General features: G+C 37.0%; 1 protein-coding gene across 1 annotated transcript in view; it reads right to left on the minus strand.

Moving 5' to 3' along the window:
• Positions 1-3,419: 3,419 nt before the first annotated feature.
• NRIP1 (nuclear receptor interacting protein 1) overlaps positions 3,420-19,771 on the minus strand; it is a 113,905-nt gene continuing 97,553 nt past the window's right edge. The window contains exons 2-3 of the transcript XR_014263075.1: positions 18,616-18,708; positions 3,420-4,449 (exon numbers count right to left, since the gene is read on the minus strand). The gene's annotated coding sequence lies outside the window, so the exon portion shown is untranslated. The remainder of the gene's footprint in view (positions 4,450-18,615; positions 18,709-19,771) is intronic.

Genomic DNA, 19,771 nt, shown 5'->3' on the forward strand with positions numbered 1-19,771 from the left:
CACTACCTTTCTTTGTCTGTTCTTTGTGAGAAATTACTTGGCTATTTACTACACTTATTTCCCAAAAGAATGCTTATTATTCTGGGAACACTACTTTACAAACACTCTATCATAAAGAAAAATAGGAAAAGATAATGTCCTCCACCTTTGAAATCTCAATAACATTTTAATGTTAAAAATGATTTGCTTTTTCCTATATCAGTGGTAACACAAATACAGGCATATTTCAGAGATATTGTGGGTTTGGATCCAGACCACTGCAATAAAGTGAATATTACAATAATGTGAGTCACACAAATTTTGTGGTTTCCTGGTGCATATAAAAGTCATGTTTACACTATACTATAGTCTATTAAGTGTGCAATAGCATTATGTATAAAAATGTGCATACCTTAATTAAAAACACTTTATTAATTAAAAATGCTAACCATCATCTGAGCCTTCATAGAGTCTTAATCTTTTTGCTAGTGGAGGGTCTTGGCTTGATGTTGATGCTGCCGACTGATCAGGGTGATGGTTGTTGAAGGCTGGGATGGCTGTGACAATTTCTTAAAATAACACAACAGTGAAGTTTGCTGCATCGATTGACTCTTCCTTTCACGAATGATTTCTCTGTAGCATGCAATGCTGTTTGATAGCATTTTACCCACAGTAGAACTTCTTTCAAAATTGGAGTCAACCCTCTTATGCCCTGCAGCTTTATCAACTGAGTTTATGTAATATTCTAAATCCTTTGTTGTCATGTCAACTATCTTCACAGCATCTTCACCAGCAGTAGATTCCATCTCAAGAAACCACTTGTTTTTTTTTGCTCATGCATAGGAAGCAACTTCTCATCCTCTAAAGTTTAATCATGAGATTGTAGCAATTCAGTCACATCTTCAGACTCCACTTCTCATTCTAGTTCTCTTGCTATTCCTACCACATCTGCAGTTACTTTCTCCACTGAAGTCTTTAACCCCTCAAAGTCATCTATGAGAGTTGGAATTAACTTCTTCCAAATTCCTGTTTATGTTGATATTTGACCTCTTCCAATGAATCACAAATGTACTTAATGGCATGTAGGATGGTGAATCCTTTCCAAAAGGTTTTTCAATATACTTCACTCAGATTCATCAGAAGAATCACTACCTATGGCAGCTATAGCCTTACAAAGTGTATTTCTTAAATAATAAGACTTGAAAGTCAAAATCACTTCTTGGTGCATGGCTGCAGAATGGATGTTGTTTGAGCAGGCATGAAAACATTAATCTCATTGTACATGTCCATGAGAACTCTTGAGGATCAGGTGCATTGTCAATGAGCAGTTATGTTTTGAAAGGAATCTTTTTATTATGAGCAGTAAGTTTCAACAGTGGGCTTGAAATACTTAGCAAACCATGTTGTAAACAAGTGTGCTGCCATCCACACCTTGTTATCTCATTAATAGAGGACAAGCAGAGTAGATGTAGCATAATTCTTAAAGGCTTTAAGAGTTTGAGAATGGTAAATGAGCACCGGCTTCTACTCAAAGTCTCAAGCTCCATTAGCCCTTAACAGGAGAGTCAGCCTGTCCTTTGAAGCATTGAAGTCAGGCATTGACTTCTCTCTAGCTAGGAAAGTCCTAGATGTGGCATCTTCTTCCAATAGAAGCCTGTTTCATCTACACTGAAAATCTGTTGTCTAGTGTAGCCAGATATTCTGGAACACCTGATGCAGTTTCTCCATGAGCACTTGCTGTTTCACCTTGCACTTTTATGTTATAGAGGCAACTTCTTTCCTTAAACCTCATGCACCAACCTCTGCTAGCTTCAAACTTTTCTTCTGCAGCTTCCTCTCCTCTCTCAGCCTTCACAAAGTTGAAAAGAGTTAGGGCCTTGCTCTTGATTAGGCTTTGGCTTAAGGGAATGTTATGGCTGGTTTGGTCTTCTATCCAGACCACTAAAACTTTCTCTTTATCAGCAATAAGGCTGCTTTGCTTTCTTACCATTTGCGTATTCACTAGAGTAGCACTTTTAGTTTCCTTCAAGGACTTTTCCTTTGCATTCACAACTTGGCTAACTGTTTGGCACAAGAGGCCAAGCTTGCAGCATAACTCAGCTTTCGACATGCCCTCTTCACTAAGCGTAATCATCTCTAGCCTTAGATTTAAAAGTGAGAGACAGCAGCACTTCTTGCACTTGAACACTTAGAAGCCATTGTAGGGTTATTCATTGGCCTAATTTCAATATTGTTGTGTCTCAGGGAATAGGGAGGCCTGAGGAAAAGGAGAAAGACAGGGAACAGCCAGCTGGTGAAGCAGTCAGAATACGCACAACTCTTATCAATTAAGTTCATCTTAAATAGGAGTGGCTGGCGATGCCCCTAAATAATTACAATAATAACATCAAGGATCACTGAAAACAGATCACGATACACACATAATAATGATGAAAAAGTTTGCAGTATTGTGAGAATAACCAAACTGTGACACAGAGACATGAAGTGAGCAAATGCCGTTGGAAAAATGGTGCCAATAGACTTGCTCAACACAGGGTTGCCACAAACCTTCAGTTTGTATAAGAAAACATGATTATTTGTGGTGTGTAATAAAGTGCAGTAAAGTGAAGTAGGTCTGTACTAAAAAATCCTGTTTGACAGAAATCCAACAAGAAGCTGAAGTAACATGCCAGGCATGTGGGAAAAACACTGTGGAAAAAAAAAAAATGCAGTAACCCTTTACCCAATAAATTCCTAGCATTTTAACAGATGGCTTTGTTATTGGCACTCACACATTATTTCAACAATTACCATGCTGTCTGCCAATCATTGCTTACTAAAATTTGTAAGGACAAAAATGATGCCCATTCCTGTGAAAATACAGTTGACCCTTGAACAACACAGGTTTGAACTGCATGAGTCCACTTATACATGGGTTTTTTTCAACAAACACATACTGCAGTACTACACAACCTAAGGTTGGTTGAATCGATGGATGTAAAACCACAGATACGGAGGTTAGTGCCCTTAACCCCCATATTGCTCGAGTCACCTGTATTGAGTTAAGAAGTTCAAAAGTATGATACCCTTATTAATATTACTTATTGCATATTAAATCAAATGAAATATAATACTAATCCTGAGAAGTAGCCTCTTAAAATATAAAAATACCTCGTCCGAATCTGTTTCTGCTCTGTACTCTTATTCCACCAACTCGGTTCCCTGTACAAGTCTAATCTATGTTCAAGCTTATTTAAACATATGAAACATTTCAGAGTTCAAATATGAAATTTATCCTGTTACTCAAGCTTTCCCTACTAGCAAACTTGGCTTCAAGCAGACCCCAGAGGCAAACCCTGTCAGAGAAAGATTCTCTAGGCCTACCTACCCTCTTCCAAATCCATCTCACTAGAGTAAACAAGCCACCAAAGAAAATCCCCATCCCTAAAATATTGCTTAGCTTTTGTGTTGGACTAGAGGGTATTATCGACATTCATTCAGAGTTGCAGTCCAGATTTCCCCTGTATTGGTTTCCACTATTACATCTATTATATGATATTCTTTTCAAGCTTATGTTTATAGGAGAAAATCTGAAATACTCAGCCATTGAGCAGACCAAACTCTTAAGCTCAATATACTTTTATCTTCTATGTATTTATGGTCCAAGACTGGCCTTCAGTTTAAAAGTAAAAGAATCAAATGAGACAAAGTATCAAAAAATATATTGCAACTCAATTTAGGGTTTGGTCTAGAAGGCCAAGGAGACTGTCACTTAAGAGAGAACTTCAGCCTCTCAACAAATCAAAGTTTATTTTCTTTGACTAGTTCCTTAACTGAAATGAAAAGGTAATTTGGATCATTTCTTGACATGCCCAAGCAACTAGTAAATTGAGTCAATCAGCCATAAGAGGTACAATAAACATTAATGTAATTGATATTAATCATATCCACTGCAATTATGTAAATATAGCTTGGAATGCCGTGTGTCAATTTAGTATGCTACTGGTGCTTTTAGAGAACCTGTGAATTTCTAAACTCAAAGGCACTAAGAATGCTTGAAAAGCGTTGATATTGCCATGAGCTATGTTCCAGCTGACTTAGGTATTAAAATCATCTTGACTTAAGATGGTTACATCCCAATAAACCCATGGTTAAGTTGAAAATATCCTAAGTCGAAAATGCATTTAATATACATAACCTACCAAATAACACTGTTTAGCTTAACCACCTTAAATGTGCTCAAAACACTTACATTAGCCTACAGTTGGGCAAAATCACCTAACACAGAGGCTATTTTATAATAAAGTGTTGAATATTTCCTGGAAGTTACTGAATACTGTATTGAAAGTTAAATAAAGAGCGATCATATGGGCACAGAATGGCTGTAAGTGTATTGATTGTTTACCTTTGTGATCGCGTGGCTGACCGGGAGCTGCAGGTCATCACCACTGCCCAGCATCATGAGAGAGTATCATACTGTATATCGTTAGCCTGGGAAAAGACCAAAATTCAAGCTTCGAAGTACAGTTTCTACTGAACGCGTTATCATTTTCACATTATTGTAAAGTCAAAAAATCGTCAGCTGAACCATCATAGGTTGGGAACCATCTGGATAGGCTGAAAGCTACCCTTGTCACATCTCACAAATAAAGCTGTGAGTGATTCCATCCTAGCCCTCTGGTGAAGCACAATTAGATGAACTAGATGAATTTTTATGCCTTGTATTACATTAACAGCCAATGAATTGAGGTTCTTCATTTGCACATGGGGGCATGAGAGGAAAGGAAGCACTGAATTGTCTTTCAGAATGTGTGGCCCTGAAATCTATTTTTGTAGGTGAGCCCTTTGAGATGCCTTCTGAATAAGGGCTCAAATTATTAAAACAAAATGCCGTCGTCTATGGCAAAGAAAGAGTTTGACTACATGAATGAGACAAAACAGAAACCCCTGGGAGTTAAAGGAATGCTTTAAAACTAGGATAAGACAATTGTGTTTCTGTTACGTATTACAAAAATGTAACTTCAGGAACATCCATCTCTGTTTCTGCTTTTGCAATTATAAGTTTTAGTTAAAAATTCTCAGCCATATCTTGCTCTCTTCCTATTGCGGAGATATAGCTCATGTGATGTCACAAGATGAAGGCTGCTAAGGCAGCTGCTCAACATAAAAGGTCTCTAAAAAGCAATAGCTACAGCTGTATCAAATCCTCCCTGTGGAGCCATATTCAGACACATGAGCCAAACTCATATCATGTGTCTTCTTCCTCTCATACAAATGAAAAGTAAAACACTGGGGGGAAAAAGACAGTAAAATCAACATTAGGCCTGTCAACTTAATTACTTCAGCACAAGTTATTGAGTTTTATGTAATGGATTCACCCCAAATTATGTGCTCCTATAAAACAATCATCTTTGATAACAGATATTGTTATTTAACTTATGGCTTATTTTCCATTTAGAATCACCTGGTATTTAATGTCACATGTTTTAGGCAATAGATGGACTCCTCTATATAAATACAAAGCATCAAAAATTTAACCTGCTTGCTCTTCTAATCAGAGGCAGCTCTACTGTGAAGTGATCTAGGTAGCCACCAAGGACTTAATAGAGGAAGTTTCAAGTAATACAGTCAATTTTACTCTTACCTTACAGAATTAAGAATAAAATTCAGTTTTCACAACATTTGATAAAACATGTATTTTGTTTCTTCTATTAGAATTTTAAATAACAAGGTAAACAAGTGTATCACACACACAGGCAAGAGTATTATGAAGTCACAATATGGCTTTGGTTGGGTGTCTCACTAATTCTAGGCCCACCTTTATTTCAAATGGATAATATTTGAGAAAAATGATTAGCCTCAACCCAAATGCCTAATATATCCAGCCACATTCACCAGAGCTATGCATTTCAGTTCAGAATTTTGTCATTTTATTTCACTCACAAAATTCTTTATGACTGAATCAGTTCACTTATATCATATGTATAAATGATGATCAATGGCTTGGAAAAACCAAAAAGCCAAAAACACTCATATTCTTCAACCCAGTGATCCAATTCCTGAAAATCTGTCCTATGGAAATAACATAAAAAACAGCAGCAAAGTAAGCACATGCTCAGTGCACTGCTATTTTAGGGGAAAAATACTTCTACATGTTTGCTAAATTACTCTATATTCACTATATGACATATTATATAGCTATTAAAATTATTGAAAGCTGTGTATTCTTATATTTAATAAGCAAAAGACTATTTGAAGGTGCTGTTTATATTTGCTCACCTTTAGAGCTACCTGGCGTTCTCCCTCATCTTTCTTGTGAACTGCTCGCACTCTGGTCACCAATAATATCCTAATGGTTAAATTCTGGGCCACTATCAACCTGTTATTTTGATTGACTTCAACAAGGAACAAAAGGAACTCAACCTTCTCTGCCATCACCTTCCATTTCTCCACTCCCTCCCTACCACATATACTTTGCTCCTTTTCCTGTATGCTCTAGTCGTAAACTTGGGGGCCTTCCTTGTCCCCTAAAATGATCTCTTAAATATCTGTTGTAATCCTGAGTTCCTCTCTATCTCCTGCACCAAGCTGCCTCGTTCAGTCCCTCATGATCTCTTCCCTAAACTACTGCAATTGCCTCCCTGCTCATCTCTCCGGTCCCAGTTTCTCCCCAGTCTATTATTTCATCCTCCACCTTCCCAATTTCTCACCATGTCACTTTCTCTTTAAAATCATTGATGCCTTCAAATTAAGCTCAAATAGCTTGTATAGCATGCAAGGACTTTCTTGCATCTCTCCTTTTCTCAATGACCCTATTTCACATTGCTATGTGCTCCCACTTATACTGAACCACTTGCATCTCCCCTCATTTCTGCACCCATTGGAATCCCTGTCTGCAAAGTCTTTTCTTACCTTATTTGCCTCACTCGCTCACCTGTGTCTCCTTTTACTATTTCAGATTACTCTTCACATAACTTCTAATTTAACTGTTTACATGTGCATCTCTTTCACTATATCTTGACCTCCTCTGGTCAGGCATTGTGTCATATTCATTTTTTTATCCCCAACTATGTTATAACCTCTGGTATTCAGTAGAAACCTAAGAAATATTTATTGAATGAATGAATGAGTGAATGAAAGGAGTAAATAAAGGACCTACAGCTATGTAAAATATGCATACATGTAGGCAAAGACTAGAAGTAAATGTGGGAAATAGAACAGCTAATTTCTGATAACTGAATTAAAAGTATTCCTATTTTTAGTTACTTTATGAAAATATTACAGTAATAAAGATCTTTAAAATCCATAGTAAATGCCTACTATAGAAATTTCCATTGATGCATAAATGCTGATTAGCAATATTCTCATTGCTTATAGTACTGGTAACTTCTGTACGTACTAGTGTGATATAAGTAGAGATTTTTTGAGAAAACTTTTAGGCCAAATAGAGTTCCTGTATACAAAATTATTGGTCCAAAGTCACAATATTCAAAGTCATTCAAGATATTAGAATCTTGGGGACTTATTTGAAATGGACAGGCAATTTCTGAAAGGTTTGCTTAAGGCTTCTGTCCTAAGTAGTAACTTTGCTAGTTCATGTATGCAGTTCTGTCCATATGCAGAATATGGAATTGCAAATGGGAATGAAATGCTCATCAATCAAACATCAAATACTAACAAAATCAGAAACTCTTTGCATTTCCAATTATGCTAGATCACTTTACATATCCCAAGCTCCCTAGCAGATAAACAACTTCTTGTGAGAAATAATAAAATATCATGCTTTCTTAGAATATATATATATAAGTAGAGAAGAATAGCAAGAATATGCGATCAGAGATAATCTCTTTTTAATCAACCATGATTAGTCATGTACCTTAACTGATACTACTTTCTGTAAGAATGTTCTTTGCCCTTTATCATTAGCTGAAGTTACAGTGAAAAAAAAAAAACCAATTTCCATGACTACTGATATATAAAATCATATAGGAGCAGGAACCTAAATATTTTAAATATGTTTTACTGCTTATTAGAAAAATCACATGATATTAATCAGTTCCCTCTCTGCTGGCTGAAATTCTTCCATGGTAGCCTAAAGAGCTTAGAACTATAAAAGACTATAGAGATCATCTAGAGCTTCTAACTTTTGCACATCCTGCTACATAGAAAATGGTAATATTTAAGCCAAATACTATGGGAGGGGAGTTACTACATGGTGGACCACTACAGAGAACTGCTCTTAAATCTTAGGCATCAAAATCTCAGGAGTTTATCAGGATGTCCCTGGGGGTTCAGTGATAAAGAATCCACCTTCCAATGCAGGGGACTAGGGTTCAATCTCCGGTTGGGGAACTAAGATCCCACATGCTGCGGGGCAACTAAGCCTGGGCGCCACAACTACTGAGCTCCAGCACCTCAATGAGAGAGCCCGCATGCCGCAAGCTACAGAGCCCACACGCCCTGGAGCCCGCACGCCACAACTAGAGAGAGAAAACCGGCACGCCACAACTAGAGAGAAGCCCGCGTACCACAACAAAGAGCCCACACGCCTCAACAAAAGATCCCGCATGTGGGTGTCGCAACTAAGACCCAAGACAGGTAAGAAAGAAAGAAAGGACGAAAGAAAGAATTCACTGAAAAAAAAAAATCTCAGGAGTTTATCAAAAGAGCCATACAAATCTGGTAATGTAATTTCAACTGTTATAAAGTTTTGAATGGTTGTAGGAATACAAAACAAAACAAATGATGCTCAAATTTTAAAGAAATTATATTAAATTAATTTATTAATATATAATTAATAAATTATATAAATTTAATAATAATAAAAATTATATAAAATTAATAAATTTTTAATTAATAAAATTAATATATATTAATAATTTTATATAATAAAATTATATAAAGTTAATAAATTAATTCCAGTCCCATAGCATTTTAAATATCACATTTCATTTCAAACTTTAAGGATCTAAGCAGGCTGCAGTCTTGGTCTAGCCCGTGGTCACTGGGATTGGAGAATATGTGTGGTTGTGCCTTCATATCAGCTAAAATCTATCTGAGCTTCACGTCTGTCCCAATCCCTGCTCATCTTCTCTTTCCTCCTCTGGTCTCTGATCAAAGGCAGGTGGACTCAGAGCCTGGATTCTCCTTCCTCAGCCCCCTCTCCGCATCCCTCCGTACCCTGCAGGAAGCTGTCCCCTGCAGCAGCCATCCCGGCCTCGGGGTAGCTGGGTGTTAGGGCTTCGTGCCCTCTGTAGACTCTAACCTAACCTTGGCATGTTTATGGGAGCCTAGAGCATCCTCCTTTTTTAAAATCTGGCCTCTGGCTGGCAAAGACGATGGCTTATTTGTCCCTCTTCATCTTTAACTTGTATATCACTTTGATCTTCATTCTTCTCTGTTTTTCCCGTTTGTGCCATTCTGAGAGTGCCTCACCATCCAAGCTATCAGATGAACTAGACAAGGGGATCTGAGCCCCATAGCCCTTCTCCCAGAGCTTTCTGGTGGCATCATCCACATCCTCTGAGGCCTGAGGGGGACGGCATGGTAGCCGGATAGGTGGCTGACTCAGATAGTTCTTCCCTTGATCTTGATTCCATTAAAATTGTCAGTGGTCAAACTTGTACTCCTCTGGTCCTCATCGCGGATAAGGCAGAATCCTTTACACTTCCCTGTCTTCCTGTCCTGCACGAGACTAATGCGAACAATCTCCCGGTACTGGGAGAATACGCAGAGGCTATCTCCCTCAGTCAGTTCATAAGAAAGGCCTCCCAGGAAGATCCAGGCACTGTCCTTGTACTCGGAGTGCCGTGATGCCTCAGCTATCACCATAGTACCGGCCTCCCGTTCATTCAGCTTGTTAACCAGCTGCACCTTGGTTAGCGGGTTCATCTCCCTGGCCTGGGGCACCACGCAAGAGCACCTCAGTGCCTGGGCAAAGCCTACGTCTGGTGGACGCAGGAGAGCGCTGCTTCTGGTGAAGACCTTCAGGGCAGGTGACCCACACCTGCCCTGCTCTCCCCACATGCCCTCAGCTGCCATTCAAGTTTCAACTTTTCATGGTACCTCATTCACGATGAAGAAGTGTGCTACTGCTCACTAGTTTGAAAGCCCTAATCTAGTCCATTGTAAAAATAGATGATTAGGTTGAAACAAAGTCTTCCGTTCTGAAAAGATGTCTGATCATAGAAGTTGTAACTTCTGTTTCATTTTTTTTCCTTATAATAAATCCATTTGAGAGTCTACAATGTGCTAGTTTCACTTTGGCTGAATTATTAAAAGTAAATTTTAAAAGTAAATATGTTACAAGGAAGAAACTTAGACTGAGCTTTACTTAATATGACTCATTGTATTAGAGTTCTCCAGAGAAATAGAACCAATAGGATGTAGGTAGGTAGGTAGATAGATAGACAGACATATATCTATGTATAAAGAGATTTATTATAAGGAATTGGCTCATGTGGTTACAGAAGCTGAGAAGTCCCAAGATCTGTAGCTGGCAAGCTGGAGAGCCAGAAGAACTGATGGTGTAGTTCGTGTAGTTCCATTCTGAAAGCTGAAATGCTCAAGACCCAAGAAAAGATGATATTTTAGTTCAGGTGGAAGGCCAGAAAAGACCGATGTCCCAGCTCAAAGCAGTCAGGCAGAAGGAACTCCCTCTTACTAAGGGAGGGTTAGCCTTTTTATTCTATTCAGGCCTTCAACTGGTTGGATGAAGGCCACCCACATTAGGGTGGGCAATCTGCTTTACTCATTCTACCAAATCAAATCTTTTTCTCATGTAGAAACACCCTCACAGACACATCCAAAATAACATTTGACCAAATATCTGGGCACCACGTAGTCTAGTCAAGTTGACACATGAAATTAACTATCATACCCATCAATTTCCAGATTAAGTCCCAAAGCCACTATAGTTCTGCTTCACTTTTTCATACTTATTTTATTGATGTAGAGAGTGATCCTTTGCTCTCAAAGATGGCAGTTCCCAGGGTGAATGCAACACACATTTGTGTGTACAGCGTAAAATGGCAATGAATAACCAATACCTACTAACATAAGCAATGACTCCACTGAATGACTCGTGGCATTTTGCAGAGTCTTAGTTTGATTTGATTCTCAAAATCAGCCACCCAAATTTTTGTGAAACTACTGCTACTTCTGTAACCCACAAGTCTATAAGAACTGACTTTTTTTTCCCCAAAGTTGTGCTTCACTGGGTATGTCAGTCATTTGCTAGTAGTCCCACTTGAAAGCTTCGTGAAATAGTCACTTAGGTGCAATGCTCATACTCAATCTCGTCATATGTCCAACCTGTTAAATCTGAAACCCAGAAGATAATTGCACACTTGTCACCCTGCTTTTGTTACTTCATTTCTATCATTATTGTTAGCACAGATAAAAGCACTCAAAATTGGCATATAATAGAGAAGTTGAATAAGCATTAGAAACCCCTTTATACCTCTAGCACAGAAAACACACCTCTACAGTTGTACAACTTGACCCATAATTAAATGTCATCTAAGAGACAAGATATATGTATTTCTAGTGAATAAGTGGACTTCTTGATTTATTTTACTTATGAAAGATGGACTAATGACATATGCTTCAGTGAGATGTTATCATGGATATAGCTGATAAAATATAACCCTGTGTATTAGAGAAGGGATTTGAAAATACTTACTCAGCTCTGTCCAGGAGCATAAATAATTTACCCCAAGTCTTTTCTATCACAAGCATCCAGGTTATTCTACACCCTTGAGACCATATGGGAATCAGGAGGTGGAAGTCAACCACTGTCAGTTATAAATCTGAAAGGCATTAGATGGAGGAACACACAAGGAAAAATATCCCCTCCAGCATCGATATTACGTGTATCATCATTAACAACAACACAAGTTACAAGTGTCTTATTGGAAAAATGATGAGAATAGACTTTGAAAAGCCTAGCTAAATAGGAATGTGTAGCTATACATACGTACTCCCTCTTTCTTTGTCTAAAAAGTCCACTTCACTAAAAAAAAGCTATATGAGGCACAGCAGGCCCGGTACCTAGGACCAGAATACTTTTTGAGGTCCATGAAAACATATTAATTCTTTAAAATCAGGAGAAAAATTAATTTCATGTCAAAGAAAATGTTTTAATGTATAATTATATCTTTAAATCAATGTAATCATAGAACATAATTTTTAATAATTGTGTTTAGGGATGATGGGGCCCATGAAGACAAAAGTGCTTAAAGCCCATAACAGTCGCAATGTGGTGCTGCTCCCCAAAGCTATGTTTACCCTACGTAGCCCTGCCTCCCTGGCCGTAGCTGATTGAAACAGGGATAGATGCCTGACCTACATCAGGTCTATCAGATTCTGTCTCCTATGGGTTTGGAATTGAGATTTAAACTTTATTAATAAGTATTTGTTAGCTTATGGGACCTGCACCTTTTGTAGCCTTTGGTACAGTCGTGTGTGTGATACAGTGATCTGTCTGCAAGAAAGGGAAAGGAATAAGAGATGATGTGGCCTGTGGGACAGAGAGAATGAGACGGGGAGATGCTGCCTGAGTTCCTGGCGCTCCCTAGTCTCTGTAGGCCGGGGCTTGTTTGTCCAGACTTTCCTGGAATCTATGAGGTGTCCCAGTCTCCTTCCTTAAATTCTATTTTTTAGGCTAAGCTGTTTGAAACTTTTTTTTGCTAATTTTAATCTAAGAGTACTGTATTAGTTTGCTAGGGCTGCTATAACAATGTACCACAAACTGGGTGGCTTAAACAACAGAAATTTATTATCTCACAGTTCTGGGTACTACAAGTCTGAGATAATATTATCAGCAAGTTTGGTTTCTTCTGAGGGCTTTGAGGGAAAGCTGTGTTCCACAATCTCTCTTTGGCTTGGAAATGTGTGTCTTCTCTCTGTATCTCTTCATATTGTCTTCCCTCAGTGTGTGCCTGTGTCCAAATTTCCTCTCCTTATAACAGTCATACTGGATTAGGGCCCACCCTAATAAGCTCATTTTAATTTGATTATCTCTGTTAAGACCCTATCTCCAAATAGGTCACATTCTGAGGTATTCAAGGTTAGGACTTCAACATATGAATTGGTGGGGGACACAGTTTAACCTATAACAAGTATTAAAACAAGAGGGTAAATGTAGATTAAATTGTAGAGTGCCAATGTATTATTGTCATTGATATTTTTGATATATTTCTTCCATTTTATGGAATTTGAATTTTTAAAAGGCACTTTAACACATAGAGGAAATATCTCTGTAGAAGCAGTCTAGGGGAAAGGATAATTGCACAGGGCGGAGGTGATGGCTAGAAGACATGAAAGTGCAGACAGCATCCAAAATGGTGTGGAATGGTTTTTAGGGAATGAATCTCATTTTCATGTTAAGAGCTGCCTGTGCAAAGTCTTCATTTTAGTAACTTGGACTTTATAAACCATGTTTTGTTAAATAATTCTCATATATAGACAGAGCCTTCAGAGAATGTAACAGAAGTTCCTGAGTACATGTGTTAGCATTCCTACAATTTCTGGACTACGGTATATAGCACAGTATATCATGTAATGTATAGCAAGAAGCTGGGAATCTAAAGATAGCATTAAATTAATGAAGTGTTGTACAGACAGGGACATTCTCATTATGTTTCTTTTTTTTTTTTAATTTTATTTATTTATTTTTGGCTGTGTTGGGTCTTCGTTGCTGCGCATGGACTTTTTCTAGTTGCGGCAAGCGGGGTCTGCTCTTCATTTGCGGTGCGCGGGCTTCTCATTGCGGTGGCTTCTCTTGTTGCAGAGCACGGGCTCTAGGTGTGCGGGCTTCAGTAGTTGTGGCTCGCGGGCTCTAGAGTGCAGGCTCAGTAGTTGTGGCGCACGGGCCCAGCTGCTCCGCGGCACGTGGGATCTTCCCGGACCAGGGCTCGAACCCATGTCCCCTTCATTGGCAGGCGGATTCTTAACCACTGTGCCACCAGGGAAGCCCTCATTATTTTTTGAAATAAGTTTTTGGGTCTTAATTTTTTCTCACATTCTTTTTAAGGAAGACTGACTGTAAAAATAATTGTATCAGTTGCTTCAAAACTGTTTAATACATTAGATGGAAGGGAAATAAATAAATAAATAGATAAATAAATAAACGGCACTTTATATGTTTCCTCCTCCTTCTCCTAAACTTGACTACCGTAAACTTAATTTTGCCCATAATTTTCTTAGGTTTTAAATTTCCCAAACATGATACAGTATCCCATCATAGCAAAGAAAATGGACTCTAGAATCAGACCACCTGAGTTCAAAGCCTTCCTCTGCCTCTATAATGCAGTTGTAGGCAACCTATTTAATCTCTTTGTGTCTCAGTTTCCACCACTATAAAGTAAAAATAAAAAGAGAACCTTATTCTTAGGGGTGTTAGGAAGATTAAATTAATTGATATAGATAAAGTGCTCAGCGTAGAGAGAGTGCCATTGAAGGCTTTGCTATTATTATTGCAGAGAATGAGTCCTGGCCCTCTTTTATGAAGTTTGCCTTTTATGACAGTCCTAAGGCAAATCTCAGCTGCTGACTGCCTTTCTTAGGTAGGTTAAAAGCACAGACTAACCTTGAGGTGAGGTTGTCTGGGTTCAGATCCACCACTTACTTCCCTAGCATCACAGAGTATGTAACCTCACTTTCCCCATCTGTGAAATGGAGATAATGGTACCTACTGTACAACATTTGTTGTTATAATTGAATGAGTTAATTTATGTAATGCACTCAGTACATACCAAGTGTACACCTACCTTAGTTATCATTGCCACTACTGGCTGAATTAACCAGGTGGCAATCCCTGACACTGAGCAGAGCCACCAATGACATAGCACTGACCCTGGTGAAGCTCATGGCCAGACCACTGCTAGACTCTACAGATTTTTGTGAATTTTTGAATACTCTTTTCTTTCTTGGAATTTATAGTCAGAGTTAAAGTCCTAATTTGAATAGCTTTGGCCTATGTATAAACACAATTTAGTTTTCTTTTTTGGTTTGTTTCAAACAGTTTTTTTAAATATTATAAGAGCAGTGCTTTAGAAATATAAATCTTAAATTTGTCACTTTAATTGTAAGTTAAGGACAGACATAACCTCAATGTAAAATACTTATAACCCCATGGCATGCAATTAAATATTTCTGGACCACTGCTCCCAAAGAATGGGGTGGGTGGGGGGAATTATGTATGAAACATGTATTGATATTTATACAGTATTTATAAGTACTTAAAATTTTTTGGCCTCCCTCTGGGGAAGGGAATCTAATTTTCTGATTAATTAGTATAAGACAATTCATTTCCCTAAGGTATAGAAATCAATAGAATTTACAGATACTTGATAACAATTTGATGATCACTCTCTTCAAAATGTCTGTATATGTGACACAGAGAAAACAACAATTAGATGTAAAATATGTAAAACAAAGCTTTTATTTTATTTGCATTTCAGAGCAAGAACATTGACAATGCAGTATTACTTTGCTGATATTATAGCACAAGAAAGAAATTTAGTCACACTGCTGATAAAAGAGATCATCTTGGAATTCTATACTTGTATAATTGGGGAAGTCTAATACATAGAAGTAAAAACATTTCCCACAGTGGTGCTAATTACTGTACAGTATCCATAACCTTTAGAGCACTGAGCTTAATTCAAACAGAAATAGCAGATGGTGTTTCAGGAAAACAAGCATTTATATATTTTTTTTTCCCTTTTCATATGCAGCTATTAGAGAAAGGCATGTTGGAAGTTTATTGAGATCCAATTCTATTTTGTTTTCTATTCTGCATTCTATATATTTTATTCTAATAACAATGAAATTAAATTAATTTTAACTTAAGAAAGAATATTATACTCATCAAATATCATGTAGAAAACATATTTTATTTATCTTGGCAAAAGTTCCACTCATTTGATAAGATAAAAGAATAAGCTTTTCAAATGTATACTGTATTTCAGATCATGATTTATTATTTTGTGCTCTATATTTGCTTTTGGAAGTGGACCACTTTGGGAGAATTCAGATTAGAGCAAATGGAAATACTGGCTAGAACCTGAAACAAGTGACATCTTCTGACATCAATTTGTACCATTTTCTATAAACAAACAAAGCCTGGATAAATCTACAACAATAATTGAAAGACTTGCAGGCAGAAACGCCCAGAGAGGCTCTCTCAAGGGGATGACATCATGATTTATAACAATCTTGTTAAACTTCAAATATATTCCTCCTGAGTGTAGTTTTGCACATCTGTCTTTACATCTACTCTTTGGCTTCCATTTTTATTTCTCTATTTCTATGACTATTCACTTATTCCAACCAAAACAACTGGAAATCAATTTATTAGCGACTGAATTAAACAGCCCAACCCCTAAAGTTTTCGAAAAAGACTGAAGTCAAATTTTATTGTGTAATATATGGATATAGCAGACCAAGGTAGGATGACCTACACTATGTGAGCGTTATTTGTATTAGCTGCTACTGCTATGCTTACCATCCAGAGAGATTCCCCATCCTCCCAATAAAACAGCTGGATTCATGTGAATCATCAATACCCTCAGGTATAAACTGTGTCAACTCTTTGCCCTAATTTTGCTAGTATATAGCCAGTATTAGAGGAGATGTTCTAATTTGATTTACTTTAACATGGTCAATTTCAAAAAAAAAAAAAATCGATCAGTGATAGTTGTTCTTTACAGCCCAAACCCCAAAACTGATGATACCTCTCTGAATTGATTTAGATTTGGTCCTGCTTGAAAATGACCTGTCTAGATTCCCCCCTGCCTTGTTATTCTAAGTCTCTGCTAAAACCAACACATACGCTATGGTCTGACCATCAGGACTGCATTATAAGTGAGTTGATATCTTTCATGGTCATTTGGACAGATTCTAAAGCAGTCTTGAATTAAATAGTCTTTATTCTGTTAATGTCATGTTACACAGAAGTTCCAGTCTGTAACATAAGACCTAATGCAAATATACCAAGATCTCACTTTAGCTGGGACCACCCTCCTTGATATTATTCTTAGAATCTCACAAATAACTTCAGGAATTGGTTCATTCCTCATATCAGAATATATGAGGCCAGAATTTGGCTCATGTGATTAGACTGAAGGCAAAATTTTCACTAAACCATGAACTCTATTTGGCAGTGGAAATGACATTTTTTTCAAAATGAGTCCCATCATGAAAGCCCTTGGTCCACTCACTCCATATCAGTATAAATCCTTGCTGAATCTAGAGATTTATGTTTTCAGTTTGGCCTTCCTTTTCATTACTGGAGAGCTTTAATTTCTTTTCATTACTTAGGGTTCTCTCATTTTCTTTCCTCACTTTCAGTGCTCTGCATATATTACACACCTATATTTGTCTTTGATAATGGAAAAAAAAAACTCATCACTTTCAATGCTCACTCGACATATCTTCATTATCTTGGGAATATCTTCACCAAAATATATTAAAATGTCACTAGAGAAAAATGAATGCATATAGAATATATGAATATTGCTGGGCTAGATCTGTATCTCTATCTCATTAGTCAGCATGCAGCCTCTTGGCTGAATGCCTACATTTCAAGCCCAGCAAAAAACAAACAACAAATAGATTTGAGAACATCAGGCACAAATAGAAAGAGTCCTTTTTCTGTGTTATTGTTCTACCAGTTATTTATCAATTTACGTCTTTTCCTTAGTCTTTTTTTTTTTTTTTTTTTTTTTGCTTCAGAGTCAGGCAAATTCCATTTGTTCCTTTTTTCTACAAATATTTATTGTGTACCTTCTATGTGCCAGGAGCTGCTATAGACACTGGGAACAAAGAATGAATAAAACCAGTAAAGTCCCTGGTCTCATAAATATTACATTTTAGTGGAAGATGAGAGTCAGTAAACAAATAAATACACAGATAAATAAAACAAATAAATACATGTGCTCTGGGGACAGGGGGTATGTTATTTTATCTAGGGATACTTGAGTAGAGACTTAAAGGAAAATAAAGAAGCAGGTCACATGAGTATCTGAGAAAAGAGTGTCCCTGGCAGAAAATGGAATGTGCAATAAAATCCTTCATAATATGAACTGATCAAGACTGGCTTGGAGATGTCAACTCCCAAGTAATGAACAGGTCAGAATTATAAGTTGTTTAAAATATCATATACTACTTTATTTTCTTAGATATTTTGCAAAATTCCTCCAAAGATATTGTTCATGTAACCTTTACTCATAGTTTCTAAATTCTTACAAGTTGGTATTACAAAATTGATGACTCTACACTTCCTCTCTTTAAGGTTGTTTTACATCTTTGAATCAATGGTGGGTGAGGTTTTATTGTACTGTGTAGTTGTTTGGTTACTTGCTAAGAAAATTTTCTGCAAGTTTCCAGACTGTGGGTGTATAGAGAGCACAAGCAGTATAACCAGATGTCCTCTTTCTCATTTAAGAGCTTAGATTTCAAGTGACACTTGCATATTTTTCATATCGACTGCTGCATTTCGTAGTAGAATGAATGTTCTCTGCAACGAGATGCTGTGATCTTTGAAAATGAATGTAAATCCCTATCCTCACAGGCAGTCTCCAAAGGCAATCAGAAAAATGCATCTAGATATTTGAACATAAACAGTGAAAGCAAGAGGAAAAGAGTCCTTACCAAGTGGAATAGAATACCAAATGAATGGAGTGCCAGCTATTTTATTCTTGCAGGCGAACAAAATGTCTCCTTTTTATTCCTTTTCTTTAGTGTCTGTAACCATCAAATGATTTAATTAATACTTGGCATTTAGACAATAAACATTATACCCCTTTCTTCTTTGATCATAAGACCAGCAGGAAGATAAGCAAAAAAGTAAATATTTCTAGAGGTTCACAAATACCTGAATTCAAACTAATAGCGAGTGCAAATGAGAGATAACACTTTCATCACTGGATTTAAGCTGCTTTTTAACCTGATAAAGTCTCAACCTCAACATTGATTTTTCTCTAAAATAAATAACTTATCTGGAGGAACAGCAGATGAATTTACATCCCGCAGAAATAATTTAGGATGCTGATTCTCTAAGGTTTGTTGTAAGACTAATAAATATTGACGAAGAACAACAAGAAAATTCCCATCCAAAATAATGTGAGCAGTTTAAAACTTTATTTTTTGTATTTTGCCTTTATTCTCAGTACTTCCTGTAAAGAGCTTAGTAATCACTCTTTGTCATTTATCTTCTCAATATTTACATGTATAAAATAGTGAAGGGAAAATAATCATTTCTAATGACTAAAATAAAGAGGGTTTAGATAAAATTTTAAGGACCTAAGTGGATTATTGGAGCAATTAGACAGATAATCCCTGCAAAAATTCACAAATGTGGTTGAGGTAAACATTGTTTTGTTAGACTTTGTGCCTATAGATTTCAGATAATCACCTTGATTTTCTCTTTACTCTTCATGAAGACACACAGGCTAAGTAATTTGTGTAACATATATTATCTATATGCTGCTTTCAGTAGCATCATCTGTTTAATCAACATTTATGGTTAGTTGACTTTTCTTAATTAAAAAAGGAAGATTAACTTAGCCATTAATTTACGATCTAAAAGTATAAGCTTCCACCTTGCCAAACAAATAACTAGCACTTGCAAATGACTGTGTGATTCCACTTGACTGATTTTTAGTGACAACATGGCGTAGTGACCTTAAGAGGGATAACATGGTACAAATGTAGTGTAAATATATATCAGATAATGTTAAGTGAAAAAAGTAGACTACACTATTACATCTCCACTATAATTAAAACTGTTAAAAGTAAGACAAGAAAT

Source organism: Balaenoptera physalus (assembly GCF_965194825.1).
Source record: "Balaenoptera physalus genome assembly, chromosome: 4".
Classification (NCBI taxonomy): Eukaryota; Metazoa; Chordata; class Mammalia; order Artiodactyla; family Balaenopteridae; genus Balaenoptera; species Balaenoptera physalus.